The 15,739-nt window shown below is 52.0% G+C and overlaps 1 protein-coding gene across 7 annotated transcripts in view; it reads left to right on the top strand.

Annotated features, from left to right (window-relative positions):
- The window catches only part of PKNOX2 (PBX/knotted 1 homeobox 2), a 305,084-nt gene that overhangs the window by 39,156 nt on the left and 250,189 nt on the right, over nt 1-15,739 (top strand). For 4 of the 7 annotated variants that reach the window (XM_060160703.1, XM_060160700.1, XM_060160707.1 and 1 more), the window contains exon 1: nt 7,013-7,085. The exons of 2 other annotated variants lie outside the window; for them this stretch is intronic. The gene's annotated coding sequence lies outside the window, so the exon portion shown is untranslated. Of the gene's footprint in view, nt 1-7,012; nt 7,086-15,739 lie in introns of those variants that run through there. One more of the 7 variants, XM_060160704.1, reaches the window with a different exon arrangement.

The raw sequence follows: 15,739 nt of genomic DNA on the forward strand, positions 1-15,739 counted from the left end.
TGGTCCCCAAACCCAGTCTCCGAGGGACATTGCTTCATGCATTTAATCAGGAATGGGATCTTCCTCACTTGGCTCTGGCTGTCCAGAGCACCGCAGTCCCGCCTGGTTCCAGGTTCAAGACGGGGCCTTAGGTAAAGAGTAAGCACCCCCTTCCTCCTTTCCTTGTTCCCATTATCTGTGTTTACAGCCTCAGAGCCTGTCACAGCATTCTCAGTAAACGCTATCTCCCATCCTCAGGCCAAATAAATAAGCTTTATAATAAAGGCGCAGGCAGGTGCTGTGGAAACCCTGTGAAAGGGCCATTAAATCGAATGGCTCTGTTTATTAAAGAGCCTCCCATGTGCCAGGGACTGTGCTGAGTGCTTTGCCTTCATGATTTCACCTAATCCCCATAGGCTCAAGAATTGGATACTATTATCATCCTCATTTCACGAGAGCAGAAACAGAGACTTGGAGAGCGTCAGGAACTTCCCAGACACTGGGCTACTTAGTGACAGGGTGGAGATTTGAGCCAGGTCCCTGCGATTCCAAAGCTAGTGCTTTCTGCCAGGGAATCCAAGGAAGTTTTGAAAAGAGGTGATATTTCAGTTAAGTCTTAACAGCAGATAGAACTTTGGAAGGTAGGGGAAGAGGGAAGGAAAAGTCAAGGCTGAAGACACAGCACGAGCAAGTGCGGGAAGGATTGGGAGCGTGTGGTGTGTTCTGTTATCCACGAGCGCCAGGGGTGGCTAGGATGCAAGTGTCCGAGCCTCTCCGTCACAGTGGCTTTTTAAAAAAATTAATAAACTTTATTTTTCAGAGCAGTTTTGGGTTCACAGCAAAAGTGAACAGAAAGTACGGAGATTTCCCCTATACTCCCTGCTCCCCCCCACACGAACAGCCGCCCACATTATCAACATCTCCCATCAGAGTGGAACATTTGCTGTAACTGAGGAACCTCCATTGCCACGTCATCATCCAGAGTCCGCAGTTGGCAGTAGTGCTCACTCTTGGTGTTGTACATTCTGTGGGTTTGGATAAATGTATAATGAGCATGTATTCATCATTAGAGTATCATACAAAGTATTTCACTGCTTTACAAATCCTCTGTGCTCTACCTATTCACATCCCTCCCCACCCTCTAAGCCCTAGCAACCACTCATCCTTTTACTGTCTCCACAGTTTTGCTTTTCCAGAAAGTCATATAGTTGGAACCATTCAGTATGTAGCCTTTTCAGGTTGGCTTCTTTCATTTAGTAATACGCATTTAAGGTTCCTCCGTGTCTTCTCATGGCCTGATTGCTTATTTCTTTTTAGTGCTGAATAATATTGCACTGTCTGGATGTACCACAGTTTATCTGTTCACCTACTGAAGGACATCTTGGTTGCCTCCAAGACTTGGTAACTATGAGTGAAGCTGCTGTAAACATCTGTGTGCAGGTTTTTGTGTGGACAGAAGTTTTCAGTTAATTTGGGTAAACACCAAGGAGTATAATTGCCGGATCATATAGTAGGAGTATGTGTACTTTTGTAGAAACCATCAAACTGTCTTCCAAAGTTGCTGCACCATTTTGCGTTCCCACCAGCAATGAGTGAGAGTTCCTGTTGCTGCACAGCCTCGTTCCCATTTGCTGTTTTCAGTGTTCCAGATTTTGGCCATTCTAGTAAATATTCAGTGGTATCTTGCTTTAATTTGCATTTCCCTGATGACATATGATGTTGAACACCTTTTCATATGCTAACTTGCTATCTGTATATCTTCTTCTTTTTTTTTTTATAAATTTATTTATTTATTTATTTTTGGCTGTGTTGGATCTTCGTTCCTGCGCACTGGCTTTCTCTAGTTGCGGTGAGCGGGGGCTACTCTTCGTTGCGGTGCATGGGCTTCTCATCGCGGTGGCTTCTCTTGTTGCGGAACATGGGCTCTAGGCGCGCAGGCTTCAGTAGCTGTGGCTCATGGGCTGTAGAGCGCAGGCTCAGTAGTTGTGGCGCACGGGCTTAGTTGCTCCGCGGCATGTGGGATCTTCCCGGACCAGGGCTCGAACCCATGTCCCCTGAATTGGCAGGAGGATTCTTAACCACTGCACCACCAGGGAAGTCCCCTGTATATCTTCTTTAGTGAGGTGTCTGTTCATATCTTTTGTCATTTTCTAATCAGGTTGTTTATTTTCTTAATGTTGAATTTTAAGAGTTTTTAAATGCATTTTGGATAACAGTCCTTTACCCGATGTCTTTGCAAATATTTTCTCTCTGTCTGTGGCTTGTCTTCTCATTCTCTTCATGTAGCAGTTTTAACAATACAGATTCCCAGGCCCTTCTCTAGACCAGTTTTCTCCGAGGATGGAACCAGGAACCCTGAACTATAGAGAGGTTCCCCAGGGGATTGTCATGCAGGAAGTCCATGGGCAGCGCTTGGAACCACTGAAGGTGGAGTTGTGAGGTGTAGGTAGGAATACAGGAGATGAGCCTGGAAGGTGGACAGGGCCAGACGAGGAGGAGAGGAGTGTGAATGCCATGCTGAGGAACGCGGCACTGAAGGCCATCCTTTTTATTATAAGGCCCACTAAGCATTTTAGTCTGAATCTTATAAGCAATGGAAAGTGACTGAGGATTTTGAGGGGAAGCCAAGGTGTGAGACAATCTTTGATTTAGGAAGAACATTCTGGTGATAGTGTATGGGAAGTACTGGGCATATTGGAGGCATTAGACCAGTTAGAAAATCATCAAAATACTCCAGGTGATGGGTGATAAGTCCCTCAACTGGACTGGGGCAATGATAGAGAGAGAAACTCCATTCCATTCAATTCAACAAGTATTTCTTTAATATGTTTTCTGGACTGAGCACTGTACCAGGTTCTAAGGATTTTAAGATGAAATAAGATACTGTCCCCAGGGTTTCCCTGGTGGCGCAGTGGTTGAGAGTCCACCTGCTGATGCAGGGGACACAGGTTCGTGCCCCGGTCTGGGAAGATCCCACATGCCGCGGAGCGGCTAGGCCCATGAGCCATGGTCACTGGGCCTGCGCCTCCGGAGCCTGTGCTCCGCAACGGGAGAGGCCACAACAGTGAGAGGCCCGCGTACTGCAAAAAAAAAAAAAAAAAAAAAAAAAAAAGATACTGTCCCCATCCTCAAAGAATGCACAATCTATCAAGATTCATCAAAAATAATTAAGTTGAGAATAAAGGAAACAAGCATGTGGACAGTGTTATGGACTGAATTGTGTCTCTCCTAGACCCACGTGTTGAAGTTGCACTGTGACCAGATTTGAAGATAAGCTTTAAGGTAATTAAAGTTAAATGAGGTCATAAGCGTGGACCCCTAATCCAATAGGATTGGTGCCCTTATATGAAGAGGAAGAGACACTAGAGATCATTGTCTCTCTCTGGTGCACAGAAAGGAAAAGGCCATGTAAGGACACAGCAAGAAGGTGCCATCTGCACGCCAGGAAGAGAGGCCTCACCAGGAACTGATCCCACTTGGCACCTTGGTCTTGGACTTCCAGCCTCCAGAACTGTGAGAAAATAAATGTCTGTTGTTTAGGCCACCTAGTTTGTGGTATTTTGTTATGGCAGGCCAAGCAGACTAATACAGACAAGTCTTAAATTTGTATTCATAGGGTGATACAGACAGGATTCAGCTAGGCCATTGATTATATATGTCTAGGGCTCAGAGGGGACAACCTGGGCTGCAGTTAACTGCTTACACTAAAGACAAATCAAGTGCAGATACCGTGAGAACATGGCCCAGAACCACGCCTTAAGAACGCCAACATATAAGAGGATGGCTAGGATCGGTAGGAACTCCTGTTTGGTTCTAATGTTGACAGGTTGGTGACTTACATGACATGTGTGCCCCTCTCCATCCTCTTCTTCATTCTCAGAAGGATGATGGGGGAGAGATGGGAGAATATCTGAAGTGAATTCTATAGACTTAATTTCCACTCTATCCCTTCTCTACTCACTGACAAAGCCAACATTTAGATATGGAACTCATGGAATTTGACATATTGTCGATTCACTTTTTCGTTAATTATTTACTAGCCATGTCTTCTGTTGATTCTTGTATTATTATTATTATTTTTTTAATTTTATTTATTTTTATTTTTGGCTGTGTTGGGTCTTCGTTTCTGTGCGAGGGCTTTCTCTAGTTGCAGCGAGTGGGGGCCACTCTTCATCGCGGTGCGCGGGCCTCTCACTATCGCGGCCTCTCTTGTTGCGGAGCACAGGCTCCAGACGCGCAGGCTCAGTAGTTGTGGCTCATGGGCCTAGTCGCTCCGCGGCATGCGGGATCTTCCCAGACCAGGGCTCGAACCCGTGTCCCCTGCATTGGCAGGCAGATTCTCAACCACTGCGCCACCAGGGAAGCCCGGATTCTTGTATTATTATTATTTAATGTTTTATGTATTGGTGCTTTGCCTTCTTCAACAAGAATGGAAGCTCCTAGAGGACAGGAGCTGGTACTTGAACTTCTTTGCTTCTGCCCTTTATCCTTAGCTCTAGCACACAGTTGAGCTTCCAGGGGGTGCAGGAGAAATATTTGCTTTGAATGATTATAAGAAGAACGGTTACATTTAGATAATCATTTTTTTAAAAAATTTATTTATTTTATTTATTTATTTTTGGCTGCATTGGGTCTGCATTGCAGTGCACGGGCTTCTCATTGTGGTGGCTTCTCTTGTTGCGGAGCACGGGCTCTAGGCATGGGATTCAGTAGTTGTGGCACGCGGGCTCAGTAGTTGTGGCTTGCAGGATCTAGAGAGCGCAGGCTCAGTTGTTATGGCGCACGGGCTTAGTTGCTCCGCGGCATGTGAGATCTTCCCTGACCAGGGCTCGAACTCGTGTCCCCTTGCACTGGCAGGCGGATTCTTAACCACTGTGCCACCAGGGAAGCCTGAGGTAATCATTTTTTTAAGCTTTTGCAAATTACAAAGATAGTCAAAGCAAGATATATTTATTTAAAATTACAATATGCATTTTAAAGCCTCAATAGGGTATTAGTAGAAATCACAGTATATAAGAACACGCTAAAAATGAATAGCTCATGGCAATGGATCTCCTGTACCAAGAAAGAGAACTAGATTTCAGAAAATGAGGGGTGTGACAAGTGTGAATCAGTGATGCACGGTTGTTGCCTGCAGTACTATTTACGGCTCACTGACACCTCTCTGATGGGGTTAAGTATTTACATTCAGCCTGATTCTCCCCTCTGACTCTGCAAGCTACAGCAACTCACTAGGAGTCCTGGCAAAGAGAGAAAACCCTCTCTCCAGGCGTCCTGGGCCAGGGCAACTGGATCTCCCCTCCCCCTCCTGTATCTGAAGAGGGCTTCCCTCTGAGAGTTTATGGCAGCCTGACCTCCAGCCTCTGGGTTGGAGGATCTGGCTGCTTCTGTACTACATAAAAAGGGCAAGAGCATTCATTATTATTATATTATTATACAATGTATAATATATAATAGCGATTATGCTGTCAGCAGCCAGAGTTTCTGACCACAGATCAGAGGCTGGGGTGACATGAATACACATAGTGAAGTCTTCGGAGGTTCTGTGTGAAGGTGAGAGCATTGAACTCCGTCTACGATGGGGGCTCCAGTGAAGTTTCTTCCACAGGCAACTTTGGAAGTTGAATCTGGGGGGGACTGGGAGGATCTGGAAAAACAGTATTTGCTGTATCTGGGATGTGATTCAAAAAAGGTCTCAACTGTCTCCTCTGAGCCACAGCTAATGGTTCTCATCCGTGCCCGTGAGAAGGCAGACAAGGAATGACCCAAAGGCCTGGAAAGAGCAAAGGGGCAGCCTTCAACTTCTTGGGTCAGATTCTTTACCCAAAACCTGGCCTGCTTGGATTTCACTTTCTGCTTTCCTTGCTTACATCAGTGTCTTTGTCTAGGCCCCCTGCCTGGTCTGGGGTCATCGGATCAATCGCTGCTGACTGTGGCTGAAATGGCTCCCCTACAGGGAGCAAGAAGCAAATTTCATGGGGGAAGAAGGGGTTCTCTTGTCCATTTACGCAGAGGGCCATGTGCTAAGTTGTGGAAGCAAGCAAGCCTGCATCTGTAGGTGGCTGGGTGTCTCCACCTGGCACTCACTTAGTAGGACCGTAATCTTTGTGGAATGAAAGAAGGCACATGTCTGACCACACATGCTTGCGTTGGTCTTCCTCCTAGAAGGCACTTAGGTGAATTCCCCCCCGCCCCCGAAATCACCCTGGCAGGGCCAGGCTGAAACCGCCCAGCCGGCCTCCCTCTTTATATTACACCACCCGACCCCCAGACCTCTGCGACTTTTTAGAATAAAAATAGCAGTGGCTTAAAACAGGCCTGCCCGGCATTTGCAAAGAGGTGATTTACTGACAAAGCCTCTGCACCTTTTTATCTGTCCCTCTGCCCCACCGTTGCAGTCACCCCTCGGTGAACCAAACGCCCCAGGAAGCCCAGAGCAGAAAGCCCTTGAGACTAGGAATAACTAACCAGAGTGTCACCTGAGCAACTTTTCTGGGGCCAGGGTAATGAGAATTATTCAAATGCAATCATAAAAATGAGGCCAGCCAGGCAGGAATGGGGTAGGGGTGGGGGAGGAGTGGTGGTGGAGAGAAGGATTTCTTGCCAGTTTTAAGTTTCATAATTTCTGGGGAGTTCTCTTGGGGTCCACAGAAAATTTCACCTCATCTCCAGCCCCTGAGCCCAGGATGTCTTGAAACTCGGCCTCGGGTGTTTGCCGAGGAGGACTTGGCCTGGGGGGCGAGGGCAGAGTTCCCGAGCTCCTTGGGGGTCCGCCGCGTTCCTGTGTCCGAGGCCCCCTCGCAGTCTGTCTCTCCAGCGCTCTGCTGCCTCCCAGGCCGCTGGAGCAGGCCCGCGCCCGGCGTCTTAGAAAAGCCTCCAGCAGAGGGAGACACTCCAGCGGCTGCTCCGACTTGGAAGCGGCCGGGGCCGGGAGTGGGGGTGGGGGTGGGGGGTGGGGGGGGAGAAAGGGGGAGTGAGGAGAGGGGAGGTGTGTGAAGGGGGGGGCTCCGGGGGGCGGGTCCCTGTGCCGCTGACGTCCCGAGCAGTGCTGGGAAGTATAGGCTGTGTTGTCACGCCGGTGTCAGTCTGATGAAGATTGGCATCAGGTAAGCTGTCATTCATTTCCATGTCAGAGACGCTTTTGCAGGCGGCGGCGGCGCGGCGGCGGCGGCGGCGGCGGCGGCGGCTGCGGCTGCTGCTGCTGCGGGCGGCTGCCTCAGAGCGCGTGTGTTTTATTCCAGTCCCCAAGCCAGAGTATTATTCATTGCGACAGGGCAAGGAGGAGAGAGGGAGAGAGGGAGGCAGCAGGGAGGAGAGAGAGGGAGGCAGCAGGGAGGAGGGAGGCAGAGAGCAGCGAGGGACGGCGGGAGCGTGCAGAGAAGCTGGGGAAGCGCCGGGAGAGCGCGGAGCGAAGCAGCGCGAGTGGCGGCGAGGCCGGGGACTGAGGCGGCCGGAGCCGCGCGGCCCGCCCGCGCCCGGGCCCGGCCAGCGCGCAGCCCCGCCGCCGCCGCCTCTACCCGCTCGGGCCGGTGGCCGGGCGCGCATTGTCCGCGGGTGCGAGGAGCGGGGCTGCCGACTCGGACCGCCGCGGGCCCAAGACACCGTAGCGGGCGGGCGGGGAGCTGCGAGCTGGGAGCGCCGGGGACCCGAGTAGGGACATGCGCGCGGGCCGGAGCCCCGGTGCGGGCAGCTCGGGGCTGGGCGCTCCGCGGGTGAGGCTGGGAGCGGCGGGCCGGCTCCAGGTTCGCTTTCTTTCTCCCGGCTTCGGGCGCCCTTTGGGCCGGCGCTTACTCTGCGCCAGCAGCTTGGGGCTGCCTTCGAGCGGCGGGAAGCAGGAGCAGCCCCAGACTCGGGCCGGGTGCCTGGAGTCCGGGAGCCGCGGCCGCGTCCCGCCAGGCCTGGGGAGCCAGGGTGGGGGTTCGCAGGCGGATCCGTGGGGAGAGCGGAGCACAAGCTGTGGGCCAGGCAAGCTGGGATCGCAGGGGCCGGGCTCAGGGACCCTACCCGCGGGAGGAGCCGTAATTTGTAGGGTTACTGGCTTTCCGCGGATTGTTGGGAGTCTTTGGCGAGGTGTGGGGAGGCGCAGGGGCCCTCGGCGAGGTTCGGGAATAGGGAGCCCTCCTGGCTGTAGAACGGGGGCATGAGTTCGTAAGAGGGGGGGAAGGAAAGCGCCCCAAAGCAGAGAGCCGAGGGGGATGGGGCAGGGTCCCGAGTCTGCCGCGCAAAGTTTGCGTTTCTTTCGGGTTAGGCGTGCGGGGCTCTCCCGACTCCAGATCCTGAGGAAGAAACGAGCAAAGCGTGCCGCCTTTTCCGGGGGCTCTCAGCGGGAGAGCCCGAGGTTCCGGCGCGGTGGGGAGAGCCGGGCTAGGACTGGGAGTGGGGCGGGGGGTGGGAGGTGGTTGTGCATTAGGGCTGGACTTCAGGGCCAGGCTAGAGTTTGGGATTTTAGGAACCGAGCTGTTTTCAGAAGCGGGATCGAAGGGCCGCTCAATAGCTTAGGGATCGAATCTATACCCCGGCCAGAGCGGGGTGGGGGGGGCGTCTGGAGTTAGGGGCCCGGGGTTACATCTGAGGCTGGAATCGGAGGAACTGGTGGCGTTTTTAGGATTTAGCCAGGGGTTCACGGCTTTGGTGGGGGTGGGGGTGGTTGAAGCAATTGGAATTTGGGGAGGGTCGCGCGCGCGACTCCCCACGCTAAGTGGGTTGAAAAGCGTTTAGGTAGGCGATGAAAGTAGTTGATAGGAGCCATGGCAGGCGAGTCCCGAATTCCTGCTGCTTCTCCCCAAAAGCGGATCTGGAGGAAAGGACTTAAGGCGCGCTGGACCCGGCCCTAGGAGGATTCCGGGAAGCGGACAAATCGAAGGGATGTTCTGGGCGAAGCGACGGGGCAGCCTCGCAGGGCTCGGGGTGGATCCGAGGACCCGACCCTGGCGGCTCGGCGGGCTCCGGAAGCCACTTCGGGTCTGCGGACGCAGCGCGGCCGGGCGGGTGCGGTGGCCCGCAGGGGCCGCGGCCTGCGCGGGGGGCGCTAGCAGCGAAGGCGTCAGGCCGAGCCCTGGGAGTCCGGGCTGCGGCAGAGGGCAGGGCGGGCTCTAGAGCCCTGACCGGAGCCGCCAGCTGTTGACCCGCAGGCGCTGTCTGCACTTCTCCCAGGCCCGGCCCGGAAGTCCACAAGCCGGGCCGCCGGTGCGACGTTCCGCCTGGGAAAGGGGCGAACTCGGGGTCCCTTGCCTTTACCACACTTGTCCCGGGACTCCTCCAGCGTGTTGAAATATTTTCCAATTAGTGGAAACCTAAAGCTTAGCATTTTAGGCAAATTTAGACTATCTCCTCCTCCCCAAATCTGAGAAAATGATGGTGTCCAAACACAAGCTATATTGCGCAAAGCCTTAGTCCCTAGCCCTCCTGCCTGCCCTGCCATTCTGGCCTTCCCAAGGCTTCAGGAACTTGCGGGGAAGGTAGGGAGGGTCTCCAGTCTTTGGGCTCGTGATCTTCCACTCGAGCTGCACCCCGCTTGGCTCCGGCCTAGCTCGGCGGTGGGAGAGAAGTCCCTACTCGGCAGGGAGGTTATCCCTCGGGCCGCTAGGGAAGCAGAGCGTGTTGGCGGGGGAGGGTGGGTGAACGGGAGGAAGATCTGCAATTTCTCCTTTGCAGTCGTGAACCCACCCTCCCAGCCCTCCGCAGCCCTCGCACCCTTCTCTGGGGCAGCCAGACGGCGCTTCCGGGACGCAGAAGGCTCTCGACCCATGAGTGGCCGCGGCGGCCCGGGGCGCGGCGACCGCCCAGCGGCGGAGCTCCGAGGCTGTTGTTTTGCAGGCTTGGAATTTGTGCTCTCCCTCTCCCGCCGAGAGCCTGAGGGCGGGAGCGAGCCGTGACCCCACGGAGACTCCGCGGTCACCGCTTCCCCTTTGTGAGCGCTAAAGGCATGCAAGCCCAGAGAAATAGAAGCTGCTCAGAATAAGGGGCAGGGGGTTACCGGAGGGAGATGGGCCCGGCCACCGCACACAGTAAAATGCCTTGTGCAAATTGCACTGAAGTGTACCCAACTTGAGACTGGCTGTTTTATGAGCCTTTCTGGGAGTTTACTGCTCTCTGCTTTTAAGTCTATAGATTGCTTTAAGTTAATGAAAGTGCTGCTTTCAAAAAGGGCTTTTATTGTGCAGCACTGGCAATCCAGTACCTCCCCTTTACTCTTCCAAAATGGGCCTGTTTAAAAAGAGGGAGCGTCCTGGAGTTCCCACATGGACAGAGCTTGGGGGAGGAGGCTGTATGACAACGAGGATTAATAAAAATCAATGTCCAAGTCATTCGAAAAGACGAGTTCACTTCTTTTCCAGTCCAGTGCCATCTGTACCTTCCTGTATTGCCTTTTGGACTTTCACTGAGTCTGATTTTAAAGATTGCTTGGTGCCTACCCCTGACACCCCCTCTCCACATTGCTTTATGTAGGCCTGACCCTGTTCAATTAAACTCAAACTGGATTTTAGGCTTTCAACTGGCTGCCCATTCAAACTGCAACTAAAATATTTACTCAGGACTGGGGGAGGGGCTTTGCCTTGCATTCAGTGAGATAGATGTGTTAAAATGTCAGGGAGAAAGGCTGGGAACCTTGAGAAGAAACATGGAAGGCTTTTTCCTTCTTTCAATTGATTTGGCACCAAAGGTGAGATGACAAGGTTTTTAACTAGGTCCTAACACAGAAACTGCAGTGGGGCTGGGCTGTGGCTTTGACCGCATGTCATAACCATTTAAACTGTGGTTAGTTGTTCAAAGCTCAAAGCTTCTCCAAGCTGGGTTTCATTAACTCTACACCAGTTGCCTGGAAGTTCAGTAGCAATAAATTGTATAAACACATTTGAAGTAAGTTAGTGATGAAATAAGGAGAATTACTGTCTTGTGAGTGGAGAATCCTGAATTCACGGAGTTCTAGCCTAACTGGAAACATACCTCCTCTCCCTTGGCCTTGAGTTTTATGGGTGCACCAGGGTGTGTGTTAAATTTCTTTCTGCTATGTCCATCTCCAACCTGGGGCTGTAACTCATTAGGGACCAAGGCTTGCCTAGAAAGCAAAAAAGGCTGGGTTTTAAAGGGCTCTCTATTAGCCTGGTTTAGAAACCAAACGAAACCCCTCAACCTGCCTTCCTTACCCTGGGTGAATGCAATGTGCAACAGAAACAGCAGCAGAGCAGGCCAAATTAGATTTTTAAATGGTAGCAGCTTCATAATACTGTGTTATTAGCAACTGAATTTGTTTTTATTAAAGAAACAACCTATAAAATGTATAGGCCTCCAACATGTTGCAAGATTTCCTTGCTATTTATTTAGCGCCCCCCACCCCCGAAATTCTATCTCCAATTTCAAACTTTTGTTCCCGATTTATTTAATTTGGAGCACACTTTCTAAATTAGCTCGCGGAAGGTGAGAAATGCTGTTATAAGTTTTCCTTTTTCCTGTGGCACCAGGACAGCGATGCTGTAAGATATATATAAATGTGTGATGCAATTGCCTGAGGTGCTGGCATGTGAAGCAAAGTGTCTGGATCAAACAAAATGCAGATCAGAGTATGGAGAGGGTGAAAATGATGCCACAGAGGAAGTTCCATGGGAAGTGAAATCATCGTGAGCCACCATCAGCCTTGATTCTAGCCAACACAACACGCTTTGTATAAAACACTTCACATGAGATCCGTGACTTATTGAAGATTGAATTATGTTGAGAAGCAGAATTTAGAAGGAGGAGCTGCACTGGCTGGGTTCCGTCCAGGCTGCGTGGCCAGGCTTGTTGTGATGGGGATCTGCTAATTTAATTAAATCTAATACCTGGTGGGAAAGGGAGGAAGGAGATAATCAAGGTGGGCAGGTCAGCATGCTGAGTAGCGTTTAGGCTGGAGTTTGGGGACCTGGCAGTTTTATACCCTGTGACTCTCTGGCTTCATGGCTACAGTGGGTCAGTTAGCTTCCTGATCTCGGTTTCTTCATCTGTGAAGTGGAATGTATCACATGAATTCCTCATTAGGCTCTGAGGAGTGACTGCCGCCTGAATCCTGCACTCTGAATAATAAAGGAAATGGGAGAGAGGAGGCTTCTGAGCAGCAAAGTCATTTTCTTCACTGTCTTCTTGCCCTGCCTGGCCCCAGAGCCTTTCCCCACAACTCTCAGGAGTCCTTAGACTTGGGTGAAGGGGCTAAACTCCTGCCTTTCTTATATCCTAGAATTTGAAGTCCCTGCTGTGATTCCAAAATGCACCTGCACTTTTCCAGGAGAGGCAGTTAAGCTGGAGCTGGGGGAACCAGCATGCTTATTCCCAGCGCTGCTACCTGGACTAGCTCTCATGCATCAGATGAACACAGAATCTGACTGGTCAGAAATGCGGCCTCTTCTCTTTATGTCATGGGGAAGAAGAGGCCACAGCCCGGACTGGTGTGTGACATCTGGTCGGGCTAGGGCTGGGGGGGGATGGGCGTTGGTCTGGAGCTAGCCGCCGCTTGAACCTCACTTAGCAGTCTCCATGCTGGCAGATCAAAGCAGATTCTGGGCCAGAAAGCCCGAGAAGTTACACCCGGCAGTTATACAAAAGTGTATACGCACTTGGAGCCTCCTTCCGTTCCGGCGCCTGAGTTTTTAAAGCTATCCCTGATACTGGAGACAGGCTCCAGTGGAATGCTTGCCTTTAGTTCTCCCTCATCGTTGAGGGGGACTTCTTGGGGTAATTTTTTCCTCCGCATATACTTCTCCAGCAGTCTTGGGCAGCATCTTAATTTCCAGTCTGATCAGGGGTGAGAGCTGGGACACACAGGATGAGGGTGGAGGGAGTTGGAAGGCACAGCCCTTCAGCTAGAGCTCGGCTTTTCCTCGGTACTGATCCCCCAGGAGTGAGGAAGAACCAAGCCCTCGGGCAGCTCGGGAAGAGCTTGCTGCCAACGTGTTGTCTTGAGGGGGGTCTGCTGTTTGGCTTGGATGGCTCGCTGCAGGCCCTGCCTGCCTGGGTTTCTAATTACAAGAAGGACGGTTCTGCTAAGACCTATCTCACTAAAAACACATCCCTGTGTGTAATAAGAAACCCTAAACCAGGCAGGATATTTTAAAACTGAAGCAATGAAGATTAGATTAAGTCTCCGCCAAACAGCTTCGTTCTTATATTATTTTTGGCTGGAATGTGGAGAAAAGCGGCTAGCCCTAGGGCCCAGAGCAGACTCTGGAGGGTTCAGATGGGGCCGGAGTGGGTGGTGTAACTGTTAGTTTCTTTGCTCAATAGGAATGTGGCCAATTTCAGTACAGCTCAGTCAAGGCAGTGGGGTGCCTGGTGGGGGAGGAGGGTCAGGCCCAAAGGGGCCGGAGAGTGGCCCCGAATCAGCAGGTCACAGGGCACTGAGAACCTTTTAAATCCCTCACATTGTCCAGCCTTTTGTGTTCAGCTTATGCTTCTACCTCCCCCCCAATCCCCTGCCAGCCCCATCCCATGCCTAGTTAACCCAGCCATCCGCCACGTGGCCTTTGGAGGATCCTTAGTTTATTGGATTATTTTTCTGGGTGGAGAGAGGAACACAGTTGTCCAAGATTCCTGGAAATAGAGGAACCAGTAACCTGGCATCAGAATCCCTTGCTCTGTCCTGCTAGGGAGATGCAGCATGGTATCCATCCATTCCTTTGTTCCTTCGTTCAGCAACTATGTAGAGAGTGTCTCCTCTGTGCCTGGCACAGTCCTAGGCGTTGAGGATACAGCAGCAAAAGCAAACGGAACAAACACGTGTAACCACCAAGTCCCTGTCCTCAAGGAGCCTGCGCGCTAAGACAAGTGCAGAGTGTGGGCTTAGCATCAGATAAAACCTGCACTGAAAGTCTCCTTCTACTAGTTACCTAATCGTGTGGATTTAGACAAGTTGCTTAACGTCTTTGATCCAGTTTCCCCAACTGTAAAGTGGGAAATAAAAGCACGTAGCTCATAGGATTGTGGAGAGAGTGTCTGGAAAGTGCGAGCACAGCGTCTGGCACCCAGGGCAGGCTCAGTGGGTTTCCTCTCCAGTTGGTACATCATCCAGCCTCCCTTCCCCTGGCTTTCTCCTCCCCCAGGACATGGCCCAGGCCTTCCACAGGTTACTGGCACATCAGCAAGCGTTGAACAAACAACCGTGTGCTGTGCGCTGCACACAGACTTCGGACAGGGACACAGACCCTGTCCTCAGGGACTGTGCAATTTGGGCGAGGACAGACTTACACACAAATGCACGAGAGGTGCTGTGCACACGCACTGAGGTGAAAAGCAAAGAAGGCAGAAATCAATCGTTAACCAAAGGAGGCAAAAGTGGGATGGGAGGCTGCCGAGTGATGGGGACAGAGTGGAGGGGAGCTCTCCGCGGGGCTGGAGGGGGAGGGGCGAACATGAGACTGTCCAGGTCAAGGTGCTCTGGTGCTGTCATGGCGATGGCTGGGGGGCAGCGTGAAGAGTTCAGCCTCCTCTGACCACGGCCAGGGGGCCAGAAGGGGCCACCACTGCCTCAGGAGAACCGCCCAGGCCTCCCTGTTGGAGGCGCGCTGCTTTCACACAGTGACCTTTCAATGCGTAGAACTTAGGCTTATGATTTAGTGCAGGAGGCCGACCAACTCATTTCATCGCTGACTGTGATACTCCCCTCTCACCTGCTATCCCTGCTCTTCCTAAGCCGAGAGAGCAGAGACTGTCGGCCCCACACCTGGCCCTCTCGGGGGCTGCGAAGCTGACCGACGTCAGAGCGGTTGGGATGTGGAGAACAGGGATTCCGACTGGGAATCAAGGACAGTGGATTCCGCTCCGGACTTGGCCATTGACTTGCTGTGTGACCTACAACACGTGACTGACCTGTGGATGTCCGTTTCTTCAGCCGTCCAAGGAGGAGCTGGAACTTGCTCTCAGAGGCCCCCTTCAGCCCAAAGTTCCGTGATTTTGTGTTTCCTCAAATTGGATTGGTTCACGAACAGACAGTCGTTGGAACCACCGTCTGACCACAAAACCAACAAGTATCATGATGGCATTCGGCCGCCAAGGCAGGGGCTGTGAGGGCTTGGCCCTCGGGTGCCCTTGTGTTGTAGGGCCTCTCAGGACAGTGGGGAGTTGGTCTTGACTTGACCGATGGCCTTCCCAGGGCACATGGGCAAGTCTAGCGGTAGGGGCGGCTCCACGAGAGCAGCATTTTGTCTGAAGACTCTGGCTTTTTCATAAAAAGCACTGTTTGCTTCTTTTGTTGAGAGGGTGTGGTGTTGGAAGAAGGAACACTGGCTTTGGAGTCACATTCTGGGTTCTGAGCCTGGTTCTACTATGACTAAGCTGTGTGTCCTTGGGCACATCGCTGAACCTCTCTGAGCCTCAATTGTCTTCCCTAGTTAGGACAGTAATAATATGGAGCACGCAGGACCGCTGTGAACACTCTAGAAGAAAGTATCTGTAAGTGCTCATGGTGAATATTAGTTTTCTTTCCTAATAAAGAACATTCTCATGCGCTCTCCCTTTTGGGCCTCTCAACTTTGTGAAGTAGGTGAAGTGTGAAGCAGTTGTTGTATCACTTTACGAGTGGGAGGAACCTGGGCTCAGAGAGTGGCTGAAGTGGCAGGTCCAGGTTGGCAAACTCTGCAGAGACCTACGGGCTGTTACGGAAACCCAAACCTAGAAGATCTATTTTTTTTCACTTCCACAGAGCTTTTGGTTACGGGAGGGCTGGGCTGGTCAGCACGGAGAGGAGGAGGTGGATTTCGGGCAGGGAGGTGGGGTAGTGGCAGTGGGGCAGTGG

Source organism: Lagenorhynchus albirostris, chromosome 9 (assembly GCF_949774975.1).
Source record: "Lagenorhynchus albirostris chromosome 9, mLagAlb1.1, whole genome shotgun sequence".
Classification (NCBI taxonomy): Eukaryota; Metazoa; Chordata; class Mammalia; order Artiodactyla; family Delphinidae; genus Lagenorhynchus; species Lagenorhynchus albirostris.